The sequence below is a fragment of the Canis lupus genome, chromosome 5 (genome assembly GCF_011100685.1).
Source record: "Canis lupus familiaris isolate Mischka breed German Shepherd chromosome 5, alternate assembly UU_Cfam_GSD_1.0, whole genome shotgun sequence".
Classification (NCBI taxonomy): domain Eukaryota; kingdom Metazoa; phylum Chordata; class Mammalia; order Carnivora; family Canidae; genus Canis; species Canis lupus.
Window position 1 is genome coordinate 64,424,462 of NC_049226.1, and position 14,285 is coordinate 64,438,746.

Here is a 14,285-nt window from a genome sequence, read left to right on the forward strand (position 1 = left end):
AACCAGGCGCCCCTAAAACTGATTTCTTTGTACTATGAAAGGATATTACCATACTCACTATTCACAACAACCACATTTTTAGGTTTATATAAAAATTACAGTTTCAGGGGCACCTGGGTGGCTCAGCCAGTTAAGCATCTGACTCTTGATTTCGGCTCAGGTCATGATTTCACGATCATGAAATGAAGCCCCATGTCAGGCTCTACGCTGAAAGAATTCAGATTCCTTCTCCCTCTGTCACTCCACCCCTGCTCCACCTCTACCCCTGCGCTCTCTCACTTGCTCTCTCTCTTAAAAAAAAAAATGTGGTTTTTGGATAGTATGCACATGGCCACCCTCTTCTATTGAGACCACCAGGGGAAGTGGGCCCCACAAGCCTATCTCCACCGCCTCCCATGACCATGCTGGATCGTCACCAGTACCTCATGAGGCAGTATTTTTGTGACAGGGAAGTGTGCTATGAAATCAATCAAACCCATTCATTACTGAAATGACCACACCTTGTCCTTGCTGAGAAGGGGATCCAGATGGACTACATAGTGAATCATCCTCAAGAAAGAACATTTTTGTTTCATCCACAGGGGTCTGTCCCTTCTGTCCTCTAGAGTAGAGTCTATACCCAGGGGACAAGGGGAGGGGTGTTTGGAGGCTCCCCTGCACTCTCTCTATCATTTGACCCCAAATCCATCCTGATTCCAGCTACCCACCTTCAACTCCAGAAGTTTCCAGATGGGGCTTTCCATGCCAGCCTGATGAGTAAGCCAAATTTTCCAGGGATGGGCAGCCAAGCAGGATGAGGAGGATTGAGAGGGGGGCTAGACTGTTTCAGAGGGTGTCCAGGGGTCCTGTCCTCCCCTCTGGGGTTAGAGGGTGTGAGGGTACAGAGGCGGGACTGATGGTGGAGGCTACTCAGGAACCCTAGACATGCAGCACCCCGAAGGATTGTGATGAGCTGTTGGCTCTGGGGGTCATGACATAAGACTATGGGTCACCTCATCCCTGTCAGCAGAGTCTTCTGACCAAACACTCCCCTGGTGGACCATGTCAATAAATGCTTCTGAAATACTTTTATTGGCACTATTACATTATCTCGTGTTTGGGACGTGTTCAATGTTGAGCATAAATATTTCTTTTTAAGTAGGCTCTATGCCCAATGTGGGGTTTGAACTTACGACCCTGAGATCAAAAGTCGGGTGCTCTACTGACTGAACCAACCTGGCACCCTGAGTGTAAACATTTAAAGCCCCACTTCTCTTTCTTGGCCTGGACAGAAGAGACCCTCTTGCCCTCTGGAGGCACTGTCCCATGTCCCTTGTAATTCAGGCCCCACCACAGACTATAGGGGAGTGGCCCTCATCCCAGAGGCACCACACCTCTTGACCTGTTCTTAGGTCCTTGAATAGACTTCCACCCCCTGCCTCAGGACCTTGGCACATGCTATTTTCTCTACTTGGTTGGCTCTCTCCCTGCCTGCTGCCTGGTTGTCCTGGTGTGGACTCGAGGGTTGGGGTAACGTTATTTTCAATAAATGCTTTCTGCCTGCATCCCTTTACCTCTAAAATGGTGGGACTAACAGCATCTGCCTGAAGGGGCAATACTCTAGGTGGTGTCCGGATCAAGAGAGGATAGAGTGAAAGGCAGCAAGAGACATTAATATTCACAATTTTGAAGATTGGATATAAGGCAAAATCCAAAGTATTGTATGATTTTTGTTATAGACCAGATTGGGAGATCAGTTTGAAATGCCTACACACAAGCCTCCACTAGGCAGTTGGATGTGCATATATAGAAATGTGGCCTTGTGAGCCGCAGCTCAAAGGCAGTAAACCAGAGTGATTGCAAAAACAGCTTGTGAGTCACCCAGGCCTGGGTTCAAACCTCAGCTTTAATATTTACTAGCTGTGAGAGCTTGGATCAGAACTTTCACCCTATGAGTCAGTTTCCTCTCTTGAAAGTAGTGCCAAGAACATATTCTTCCCACGGTTTGAGGAATGGATTAAATGAGATAGTATGTGTAGCAATTAGCAAAGAGCCAGGCAGCAACAGGAGAGGTGCTTTTTTAAAAAAATATTTTTCCAGGAGAGGTGCTTTTATTATCACAAAGATGTGGAAGTCATCATAGTACAGGTGTTGCCAAGTACATGGTGCCAGAAAGCTAAAGAGAGTCAAAGACTCCAATGCCAGAGAAATGGGCTGGGGAGAGGGAGGCAAAGAGGTGGAGGCAGAAAGCTAGAACCTGAGGGAGGATTAGGGGAGGTCAGGGAGCTAGAGACAGGTGGGGAAAGCATTTTGACAAGCAAAGAGAATGGATCTCCTGCACTCCACTTTGCAGTAATTGAGAACACTAGATAAAATTGAACCCTTGGATCTGGCAAGTGGAAGTTGAGAAAATGTATTTCTGGCTCTTAGAACTAATAAATGAGTTCAGCAAAGTAGCGGGATACAACATCAATGCACAAAAATCAGTTATATTTCTATGTACTAACAAGGAAAAATCTGAAAAGGAAGTTAGAAAAATAATTTTATTTACAATAGCATAAAAATACTTAGGAATTCATTTAACCAAAACAATAAGAGTTGTACAATGAAAACTACAAAACATTGCTGAAAAAAAAGAAATCTTAAGGAGACTTAGGTCAATGGATATATGTCCCACATTCATGGATTGCAAGACTTAATTTGTTCAGTGTCAGCACTGATCTACCCAAAGTGATCTACAGATTCAATGCAATTCCTACGAAGATCCCAATGACATTTTTTTTGTAGAATAGAAAAATTCATCCTAAAATTCATATGAAATCTTGAGGGATCTCAAGTAGCTAAAACAACCTTGAGAAAGGAGAAAAAACTCACACCTCTTGACTTCAAAACTTATTTATATAAAAAAAACTTATTTATAAAGACAGACACATACAGCAAGGAAATAGAATTGAGAATCCAGAAGTAAACCCTCACACGTGTAGTCAAATGACTTTTGTCAAATGTGCCAAGACCATTCAATAGGGAAAAGGATGGTCTTTTCAATATATGGTTCTGGAAAAATTAAACAGCCACATGAAAGAGAATGAAATTAGATCCTTTCCAAACACCATATACAAAGATGAACTCAAAATGGATCAAAGATTGGGACACCTGGGTGGCTCAGTTGTTGAGCATCTGCCTTTGGCTCAGGGCATGATCCTGAGATCGAGTCCTGCATTGGGTTCCCTGCAGGGAGCCTGCTTCTCCCTCTGCCTATGTCTTTGTGTCTCTGTGTCTCTCATGAATAAATAAAATATTTTAAAAAAAGAAAAACTGGACTCATGAAAATTTAAAAAGTTGTGCATCAAAAACGCTAACAACAGGTTAAACACAGCCCCCCCCCAAAGAGGAGAAAATATTTGCAAATCACAGATCTGAAAGAAATGGATATCCAGCACATACAGAGAACCCCTAAACCTTAACAACAAAAAAACTTAAAAGAAAAACCTATCAGATTTTAAAATGGAAAAAGGACCTGAAAAGACATTCCTCCAAATAAAATCTACAAATGGCCAATAAGCACATGAAAAGATACTATCAGGAGTCAACAGGGAGGGACACCTGAGTGGCTCAGTGGTTGAGCATCTGCCTTTGGTTCAGGGCATGATCCTGGAGTCCCGGTATCGAGTTCCACATCAGGTTCCCTGTATGGAGCCTGCTTCTCCTCCTTCTGCCTATGTCTCTGCTTCTCTGTGTCTCTCGAGAATAAATAAATAAAATCTTAAAAAAAAAAGGAGTCAACAGGGAAATGTATATATCATAACCACAATAAGACATCATCTCACACCCATAAGGATGGCTACTACCAAAAAAAAAAAAAAATCTCCAGGAAACAACAAATGTTGGTGAGGATATGGAGAAACTGGAAGCCTGTGCACTGCTACCAGGATTGTAAAATAGTGCAGCTGCCATGAAAAACTGAATAGAGGGTCCTCAAAAAATTAAACATAGAACTACTTTATGACCCAGAAATTCTGAGTATGTATCCAAAAGGCTTTAAAGCAGGATCTCAAAGAGATATTTGTACATCTATATTCATAGCAGGTTATTCATAATAACCAAGTGCCCAGTGATGGATGTACATGAGTGAGCCCATCCTAGGCCCTCAAATGTGAGAAATAAATAATATGGGTCATGACGAGCAGTAGCCATCTAAAGGAGACCTCAGCTATGAAGAAGTCAAGAAAATTAAAGGCTAGACTGAGGTCTAACATCCACTTAATAGGCATCCCAGAAGAAGATAATAGAATAGAAGAAAGGCAAAATTTTGAAGAGATAATCGCTGAGACTATCCTAGGGAGATGAAAGACAAAGCCACAGATCCACAGGCTGTTTGTCCCTGAAGGAACCACTGGGCTGGCGACAGACTTGTCAGCCACAACCATGGAATCCAGGGACAATGGAAAAGGCTCTCTAAAATGTTCAGAGAAAATGCTGATCTGAAACTGCTACTGGCAGTTATATTTTAATTAATATTAAATTGGTATATTAATGATAAAGTTTTTTCAGATAAACACAAACTGAGAATTGCCATCAATAGACCTTCAATAAAATAAAAATTTTGTTTTATTTTTTTAAAGATTTTTTTTACATATTTATTATTTATTTAGAGAGAGTGAGGGGAGGTGCAGAAGGAGAGGGAGAAAGAATCTGAAGCAGGTGCCCTGCTGAGGGCAGAGACTGATGCCCAACACAGGGCTCGATCTCATGAGCTGAAATCATGAGTCAGATGTATAATGGACTGACCACCCAGGGCCCTAGTAAAAGAAACTTTAGAGGATGTCCTTTGGGAAAAGGCCCTTAGAAAAATGACTCCAGAAGTCTGAGGTACAGGAAGGATGGTGAGTAAAGAAACAGTGTTGTGATAAACCAAACATGGATTATCTGAATAAGATAATACTAATAATGACCACAAGACAACTAGAATTCCTGACAAAAATTAAAATGAGGTGATCAGAGTTAAAATATCGTAAAATGTTAGTGGTTCAGGATGGGAATTAGGATATGAATACATATTGAATTCTTAATGATAAAATATCTGAAGTAACTATTAAAAGGAAAAAAACATAAAATTTCCAAACCTGGAGTGGTAAAACTAGAACAAGAAAAGAAGCAGGGAAAAAAAAAAAAAAAAAAAGAAGATGAAGAAGCAGGAAACCTCCATCCATTTAAATAACAAAATAAACAATAATGGAGGAGGACAAAAAAACAGAGAAACTGTGGAAAGTGGGGCAAACAGAGATAGACAATACTATTACTTTCACTTTATAACTAAGGCCCAGGTTCAGTGCCAGGTCACACAGCTGATAAGCCACCAAACCCAAGCCCTGCCCCTTCATCAGGCAGGAAGCCAGTGTGCTTCTGGCTCATGCCCTAGAGAGCCTCTCCCAGGCTGGCTGGGCTCTGCTTCTGGTTCCAGAGAGGGGAGGATGCCCTCCCAGGCTGCGGTGGGTGCAGAGTCGCTGGAAGGAACCAGAACCTCCCATTACCCAACTGCAGAAAGTTCAGAGCTGAAGACATACTGTGATGCATTATTGTCATTAGTCTCCAAATGCTCCTGGCCAGACGTTATCTGGTTTTATTTTCTTCTGTGGCCAACAGAGTGCACACTACCTCCCCAGCCCTGCTACCATCGTTATAACCCCATCGCCTCCTTAACATCTACATGACCTGCAAGGCCCCTGCCAGAGGTTGCCATCGCCCCGCAGTGGGCTGAGCCATGTGCCTGGGTGGTCCCAGCTGGTGAGCGGAGGTCCCAACTCTAGGCTGGGTCCCAGAGTAGCAGCCCTCACCAAGGATTTCTCCTTAAATTGTGATGTTTGTGTTTCACTTTTTTTTTAAAGATTTTATTTATCATTTATTCATGAGAAACACAGAGAGGAGAGAGAGAGGTAGAGACACAGGCAGAGGGAGAAGCAGGCTCCATGCAGGGAGCCCGACATGCGATTCAATCCTGGGTCTCCAGGATCATACCCCGAGCTGAAGGCGGCGCTAAACTGCTGAGCCACCTGGGCTGCCCTCACTTTTTGTTTTGAATAAGTAATAAATTCATAGGGATTAAACCAAAATGACTGTGAGACACTTGGGCAGCTCAGTCGGTTAAATGTTCAACTCTTGATCTCAGCTCAGGGCTTGATCTCAGGGTCGTGAGTTCAAGCCCTGTGTTACATTCTGCACTGGGCGTGGACCCTACCTTAAAAAAATATATCAAAATGATTTTAAAGGTATGTGCATGAGTTTTCTGTAGCTGCCATCACCAATGACCACAGCCATAGAAGCTGAAAATAGCAATGTATTCGGTCATGGTTCTGGAGACGAGTCTGGCCGATCCCCCTGCTCCAGGCTTCACAGATGGAAATCAAGGTGGGGCCTGCGGGACTGATTCTTGGGAGCTCCCATTTCAGGGGCCTCCCACTCCCAAAAGACACCTGTACTCCTTGTCACCTTGCTCCTTCGTGTTCAGAACCATGCATGCATTCCTTCTCATCCTTCGAATCTCACTCAGCTCCTTGTGCTTCCAGATAGAGTTTTCTTGTAAGGGCTTATATGACTAGACTGGCCCACCTGGATCTCTTTGTTGCATGTCACGTAATATATTTATTCACAAGTTCTGGGAACTAGGGGTGGCGTCTCTGGGTGTCATGGTACCACCAAAAACTATGAGATGTTTTGTTTTAAATATTTTATTTATTTATTCATGAGAGACAGAGAGAGAGAGAGAGAGAGAGGCAGAGACATAGGCAGAGGGAGAAGCTGGCTCCATGCAGGGAGCCCAATGTGGGACTCGATCCTGGGACTCTAGGATCATGCCCTGGGCCGAAGGTAGGTGCTCAATCGCTGAGCCACCCAGGCATCCCAAAACTATGAGATGTTGATGAAAGTAATAGAAGACATGAAGAATGGAAAGCTATCCCATGTTCATGGTTTAGAAGAATTAATACTTGTTAATTTTCCCCATTCTCACTGGTGTGAGGTGGTATCTCATTGTGGTTTTGATTTGTATTTCCCTGATGGCAAGTGATGCGGAGCATTTTTTCATGTGTGTGTTGACCATGTCTATGTCTTCCTCTGTGAGATTTCTGTTCATGTCTTTTGCCCATTTCATGATTGGATTGTTTGTTTCTTTGGTGCTGAGTTTAATAAGTTCTTTATAGATCTTGGAAACTAGCCCTTTATCTGATACGTCATTTGCAAATATCTTCTCCCATTCTGTAGGTTGTCTTTGAGTTTTGTTGACTGTATCCTTTGCTGTGCAAAAGCTTCTTATCTTGATGAAGTCCCAATAGTTCATTTTTGCTTTTGTTTCTCTTGCCTTCGTGGATGTATCTTGCAAGGAGTTACTGTGGCCGAGTTCAAAAAGAGTGTTTCCTGTGTTATCTTCTAGGATTTTGATGGAATCTTGTCTCACATTTAGATCTTTCATCCATTTTGAGTTTATCTTTGTGTATGGTGAAAGAGAGTGGTCTAGTTTCATTCTTCTGCATGTGGATGTCCAATTTTCCCAGCACCATTTATTGAAGAGGCTGTCTTTCTTCCAGTGGATAGTCTTTCCTCCTTTATCGAATATTAGTTGACCATAAAGTTGAGGGTCCACTTCTGGATTCTCTATTCTGTTCCATTGATCTATGGGTCTGTTTTTGTGCCAGTACCACACTGTCTTGATGACCACAGTTTTGTAGTACAACCTGAAATCTGGCTTTGTGATGCCCCCAGCTGTGGTTTTCTTTTTTAAAATTCCCCTGGCTATTCGGGGTCTTTTTTGATTCCACACAAATCTTAAAATAATTTGTTCTAACTCTCTGAAGAAAGTCCATGGTATTTTGATAGGGATTGCATTAAACGTGTAAATTGCCCAGGGTAACATTGACAATATTAATTCTGCCAATCCATGAGCATGGAATATTTTTCCATCTCTTTGTGTCTTCCTCAATTTCTTTCAGTAGTGTTCTATAGTTTTTAGGGTATAGATCCTTTACCTCTTTGATTAGATTTATTCCTAGGCATCTTGTGCTTTAGGAAACCACAAATGTTGGAGAGGATGCGGAGAAAAGGGAACCCTCTTACACTGTTGGTGGGAATGTGAAATGGTGCAGCAACTCTGGAAAACTGTGTGGAGGTTCCTCAAAGAGTTGAAAATAGACCCGCCCTACGACCCAGCAATTGCATACTGCTGGGGATTTACTCCAAAGATGCAGATGCAATGAAACGCTGGGACACCTGCACCCCGATGTTTATAGCAGCAATGTCCACAATAGCCAAACTGTGGAAGGAGCCTCGGTGTCCATCGAAAGATGAATAGATAAAGCAGATGTGGTTTTTGTATACAATGGAATATTACTCAGCCATTAGAAATGACAAATACCCACCATTTGCTTCAACGTGGATGGAACTGGAGGGTATTATGCTGAGTGAAATAAGGCAATTGGAGAAGGACAAACATTATATGTTCTCATCCATTTGGGGAATATAAATAATAGTGAAAGGGAATAGAAGGGAAGGGAAAAGAAATGGGTAGGAAATATCAGAAAGGGAGACAGAACATAAAGACTCCTAACTCTGGGAAACAAACTAGGGGTGGTGAAAGGGGAGGAGGGCGGGGGGGGGGGGTGAATGGGTGATGGGCACTCAGGGGGGCACTTGACGGGATGAGCACTGGGTGTTATTCTATATGTTGGCAAATTGAACACCAATAAAAAATAAATTTATTATTAAAAAAAAAAGAAGAAGAAGAATTAATACTGTTCAAATGTCCATCCTACCCAAGCCATCTACAGATTCAACGCAGTTCCTATCAAAATTCCAAAGATATTTTTCACATACAGAAAGCAACCCTAAAATTCATATGGAACCAGGAAAGGTCCTGAATTGCCAAAGCAACCCTAAGAAAGGAGTACTAAGCTGACAGCATCCAACTTCCTGATCTCAAACTCCTCTAGAAAGCTCTAGTCATCAACTGTGTGATTCGGCATAAAGACAGACACATAGATGAATGGAACAGGATTAAGAGCCCAGAAATAAACCCATGTATACGGAGTCAGCTAATATTTGATGAGGGAGCACAATGGGGACAAGACAGTCTCTTCATAAACAGTGTTGGGAAAACCAAACAGCCACATGCTTAAGAATGAAACTGGCCCCCCATCTCACACTGCATACAAAAATTAACTCAAAATGGATTAAAGACTTAAATGTAAGACCTGAAACCACAGAATTCCCAGAAGAAAACAGAGGAGAAAATCTCCCTCTGGGGCACCCAGGTAGCTCAGCGGTTGAACTTCTGCCTTTGGCTCAGGTCATGAACCCTGGGTCCTGGAATCGAGTTCCGCATCAGACTCCACACAGGGAATCTGCTTCTCCCTCTGCCTATGTCTCTGCCTCTCTCTGTGTGTTTCTTATGAATAAATAAAGAAAATCTTTAAAGAAAAAAAAAAAGCTCCTTGGTATCAGCCTTGGCAACAATTCTTTGGATCTGACATCAAAAGACCAGGCAATAAAAGCAAAAACAAAGTGGCCCACATTCAACTAAAAAGCTTCTGTACAGTGAAAGAATCAATTAACAAAACAGAAAACAACAACATACAGAAGGGAGAAAATATTTGCAAACTATGTATCTGGTGAGGGGTTAATGTACAGAATGTATAAAGAACTCCTATAACTGAATAGCAAACAAAAACAAATAATGCAATTTAAAAATGGACAAAGAACCTGAACAGAAATTCCTCCAAAGAGAATCTATGAAAGGCCAGCAGGCCTATGAAAAGATGCTCAGCATCACCAGACAACAGGGAAATGCAAATCAAAACCAGTGAGATACCACTTCACATCTGTTAGATAGGTCATCATTAAAAAAAAAAAAAAAAAGGCAAGAAATAATGAGAGTTTTGAGGCTTTAGGGAAACGGGACTCTCAAGCACTATTGGTGGGAATGCAAACCGGTGCAGCCACCATGGAGAACAGTATGGAGGGTCCTCAAAAAATCTATAGAAATACCGTAAGAACCCCACCTCTGGGTATTTAATCAAAGGAAATGAAGTCAGTGACATATTCAATAGCCAAGATGCGGAAGCCACCAAAGTGCCCACCAACAGATGAATAAGATATACAGAAAATTGAATATTATTCAGCCTTTTATTTTATTTTAAAGATTTATCTATTTATGATAGACACAGAGAGAGAGGCAGAGACACAGGAGGAGGGAGAAGCAGGATCCATGCTGGGAGCCCAACACAGGACTCGATCCTGGGACTCCAGGATCGCGCCCTGGGCCAAAGGCAGGCGCTAAACTGCTGAGCTACCCAGGGATCCCCTTATTCAGCCTTTTAAAAAGCAGGAAGCCTTGCCCTTTTTTTCTACTAAAGGATAGACAGTAAGGGCATTATGCAAAGTGCAATAAGATAGAGACAATAATCACTGTCCGATCTCACTTACATGCAGAATCTAAGAGCACTATACTCAAACACAGAGAGTAGAACAGTGGTTGCCATGTGTTGGGGCTGCTGGCAATGGGGAGATGCTGGTCAAACAGCACACGTTTCCAGCGACAAGATGAGTAAGTTCTGGGGATCTAGTGTATGCCCGGGGGCTGCAGTGTGAGCAACTCTGTCCTGTGTACTTGAATGCTGCTGAGAGTAGATCGTACATAGAGAAGGTGGTCCTGTGAGGTGATGCTGGTGTTCCCTTATTGTGGAGAACATTCTGCAACATGGACCCATATCCTATCATCACACTGTATACTTTAGGTTTGTACAATGTTACACACTAATTGGTCTCAGGGAAGCTGGAGTAAAGGCTGGGGTTTGTAAATCAAAATCATCCAGGAGACCTGATGGAGGCCAGTGTCTCGTCATCACACATCCTGAGAAGGCCCCTCCCGAGGGCAGTACCTCAGGCTCCCGAGTCCGGGCCTGGACTCCAGGACAGATGGTAGAGGAGCCGAGTGGGGCGGGAACTTGGGAACAGATACCCTGCATCAGGCCTCTGTGTCTGGTGCAAGAAAACAGTGTATCAAACCAAAGTACATTTATGGAATCTTTATTTTTAAATAAATTACTTTAGAAAATGTAACGTATAATGTCTGGGTGGTTTCTAGCTCCCCCATTTCATCACCTCCAATCTGCCTCCAGTGGGTGGAGGATTTGGGCGCCTGAGTGGCCCAAGGCTGCTGTACAAATGACCACACAGAAATGTCTTGTCTCTCAGTCCTGGAGGCCAGAAGTCCAGGGTCAAGGTCAGCAGGGTGACACTCCCGGAAAGCTGTCAACGAGGATCCTGGTCCTCAGCTGCATCACCCCAACCATGATGTGGGTGCTTTCCTCGTGCCCTAAGGACACCACTCACCCTAATGACCTCCTCTGACCTTGATCACATCTACAAAGCCCTAATTTGCAAAGAAGGTCCTATTCACAGGTACCAGAGGTTAGGGCTTGAACATGTCTTTTGGGAGATACAACTCAACGAACTGTAAAGCCTGGCTGCGGTGTCTCCATGGCCACCCGACATGTCGCCTCCTCAGGTATCATGGGACTTAGACCACCTACAAAGTCAGAATGGGTGATTCGGGCCTTCACTCCCCGGGACAATCCACTGACCCTGGCCCTGGACCTCACCTCTCTGCCCCTGCTGCACCTGCTTCCTCCTGGCCTGCCCAGCCAGGGCCTCCAGTGCTGGGTGCACTCCCAGCCTGCCAATAAAATTCGTGGGTGCCTGCTCTGTGAACCCTCCTCTGACCTTTCTTCTTCCCACTGTCAGCCTATGGGCTCCAGGGAGACTCACCCCCTGCCCCAATCTTTCATCTGCAGGACAGGGCACGGTGACAATGTCCCCTTTAAGCTGTGGTGCCACCACAATAGCCACGCAGCCCAGAGGAACCATGGAGGCCCGGGTGAGATGGGTGCGTTCAGCCCCCAGCAGGCCGAGCAGACACTAGTAGGGCTTTGAGCACACTATCTTACTTTGTCCTTGGAAACTGCACTGTTAGCACACTCATCCCCCAGACAGGAAGCTGGGGTGCAGGATGGTGGCAGGGGTCACCCCAGGTTTGCACATCAGGAAGGAGGTAGTGGAGCAGAGCCAAGAGTGCACAGCTTCCCCACTGCCTCTCCTGGAATGAAGGGCTTAGGTCCCAAGAGGCCACCTTCAAACCCCCACGAAGCAGGGGGTCATAACACTGCCACAGGTGTGTGCTTCCCTGGTGCACACGGGCCACGAGGGGCAGAACTGCTGAATCCCTGGTCTGCTGCCTCCTGGGAGGGTGGCCTATGAACACCCCAAGCCCATGACTAGCTGGGTTGCCTCCACGCAGGGCCTCAGACCTCCAGGAGCTGTCACGGAGCATCAGACAAGCAGGTATCCTGGAACTGAAATCTCCAGGAGTGCATCCACTGCCAGCTGTTCCTGCAGGTTCCCCGAGGAGGATCTAGGTATAGGTTCCTGTCCAGGCTCTGCTGGTCCAGCTGTGGAGTCAGTGGGCAAGTCCACTGACTCGGCTGAGAGGGCCTGGGCAGGGGCAGGAGTGCGTCAACCAGGCACCTAGGGCCAGGCCGGGGCCGGCAGGGAGAAACACCTGCTCCCTTAGATGTAACCTCCACATGCAAATGTACACACACGTTGTACATTATATTTCAATACCCAGAACAAGACACATCATTCCTGTGCTTCTAACACTCATACCTCCTGTCCTTGAACTTCGTGTAAATGGACCACACACAGTAGGCATTGCCTTATGTCTCCCTTCTTTGCCGGGTCTTACTTAAGGGTCTCAGAGTTCTTTGGTTTCGCTGCAGTCTAGAGCTCCTCTCTGTGGATTTTCCACAATTTATGGGTCCATTGTCATGTTGATGGCCTCCTGAGCTACCCCTGTGCCGGCTTGCCCTGCATACTTGTTCACAGGTATAGGTGATACATATGCTTGTTCCTCTGGGTGTGGACTGGGGGCGAGTGTCCAGATCTACCAGATGGTCATAGAAGGAGAAGGTGAGGTCTGGCAGTCCCTCTGGGGGTTCTCTGTCCTGGACCCTCTCCAGCTGGAGAGACCTGGGGCTTCTGTGAGTGAGGCCCCTGCTGTGGGGGAGGGTGTCCAGCCCAAAGTGGCGCCGTCAGAGCCTCCCTGCTTCACCTTCTGGAGGCAGACTCATCAGCTTTCAGGGGTAAGTGGAGGCCAGGCATGGGTGTCAGCTCAAGAACCCAAGGGTGGGAGGCCTGGTAGAAGGTCCAGCCCAATGCCTCTTTTGTCTCACTTAAAACAGATAGGGCATTGGCACTTCCTGCTTCTGGGCGGCGGGGATGCAAAGACTTTGACCTTTTTCTACAAGGAACACAGACTGCCTTTGTTAGAAGAAAAAAAAAATATGTTCAGTAATGAGGTCCAAGACCCAGAAGCAGAGGAAGACAAGATAGTCTGCTGGAACACACCTGAAGGCATGACTGAGGTCCACTTACGGCAGGGTCTGACCACTAAGCAAGGAATTCAGGAGCCAGAAGGGAGCTTCTGATGGTCCTGCACCCCCCACCCCCAGCTCTGAGAGGTCACTGTCTGCCCCAGAAGTGACTGCCTATTCCCACTCCTTAGATCTCCACCTACATGCCACCTCCTCAGGGAAGCCTTCCTGTATCACCAAGGCTGAGCCAGCTGCCTCTTCTGAGGCTTTTTTCTACAACATCACTCATAGCAGTGATGGCAGACATTTTCCAGAAAGTTATTTGATGCAAGTGTTTTAGAACCTGTTGTAGGGATCCCTGGGTGGCTCAGCGGTTTAGGGCCTGCCTTTGGCCCGGGGTGTGATCCTGGAGTCCCGGGATCGAGTCCCATGTCGGGCTCCCTGCATGGAGCCTGCTTCTCCCTCTGCCTGTGTCTCTGCTTCTCTCTATATATATCTCTCATGAATAAATAAATAAAATCTTTAAAAAATAAAAAAGAACCTGTTGTATGGATCATTCAAGTTTATATCTGTTTCTTTTTTTTTTTTTTTTTTTTTGTATGATAGTCACAGAGAGAGAGAGAGGCAGAGACATAGGCAGAGGGAGAAGCAGGCTCCATGCACCGGGAGCCTGACGTGGGACTCGATCCCGGGTCTCCAGGATCGCGACCTGGGCCAAAGGCAGGCGCCAAACCGCTGCGCCACCCAGGGATCCCGTATATCTGTTTCACATTCAAGAAATTCACACGTGGCCATTCCAGGACTGTGTCCAGGATCTGGGCCCTCCCATCTTCTTGATCTACTCTGTATGGTGTCTACTTCCAAGTTCACTTCCAAGTGTCTAAGAGG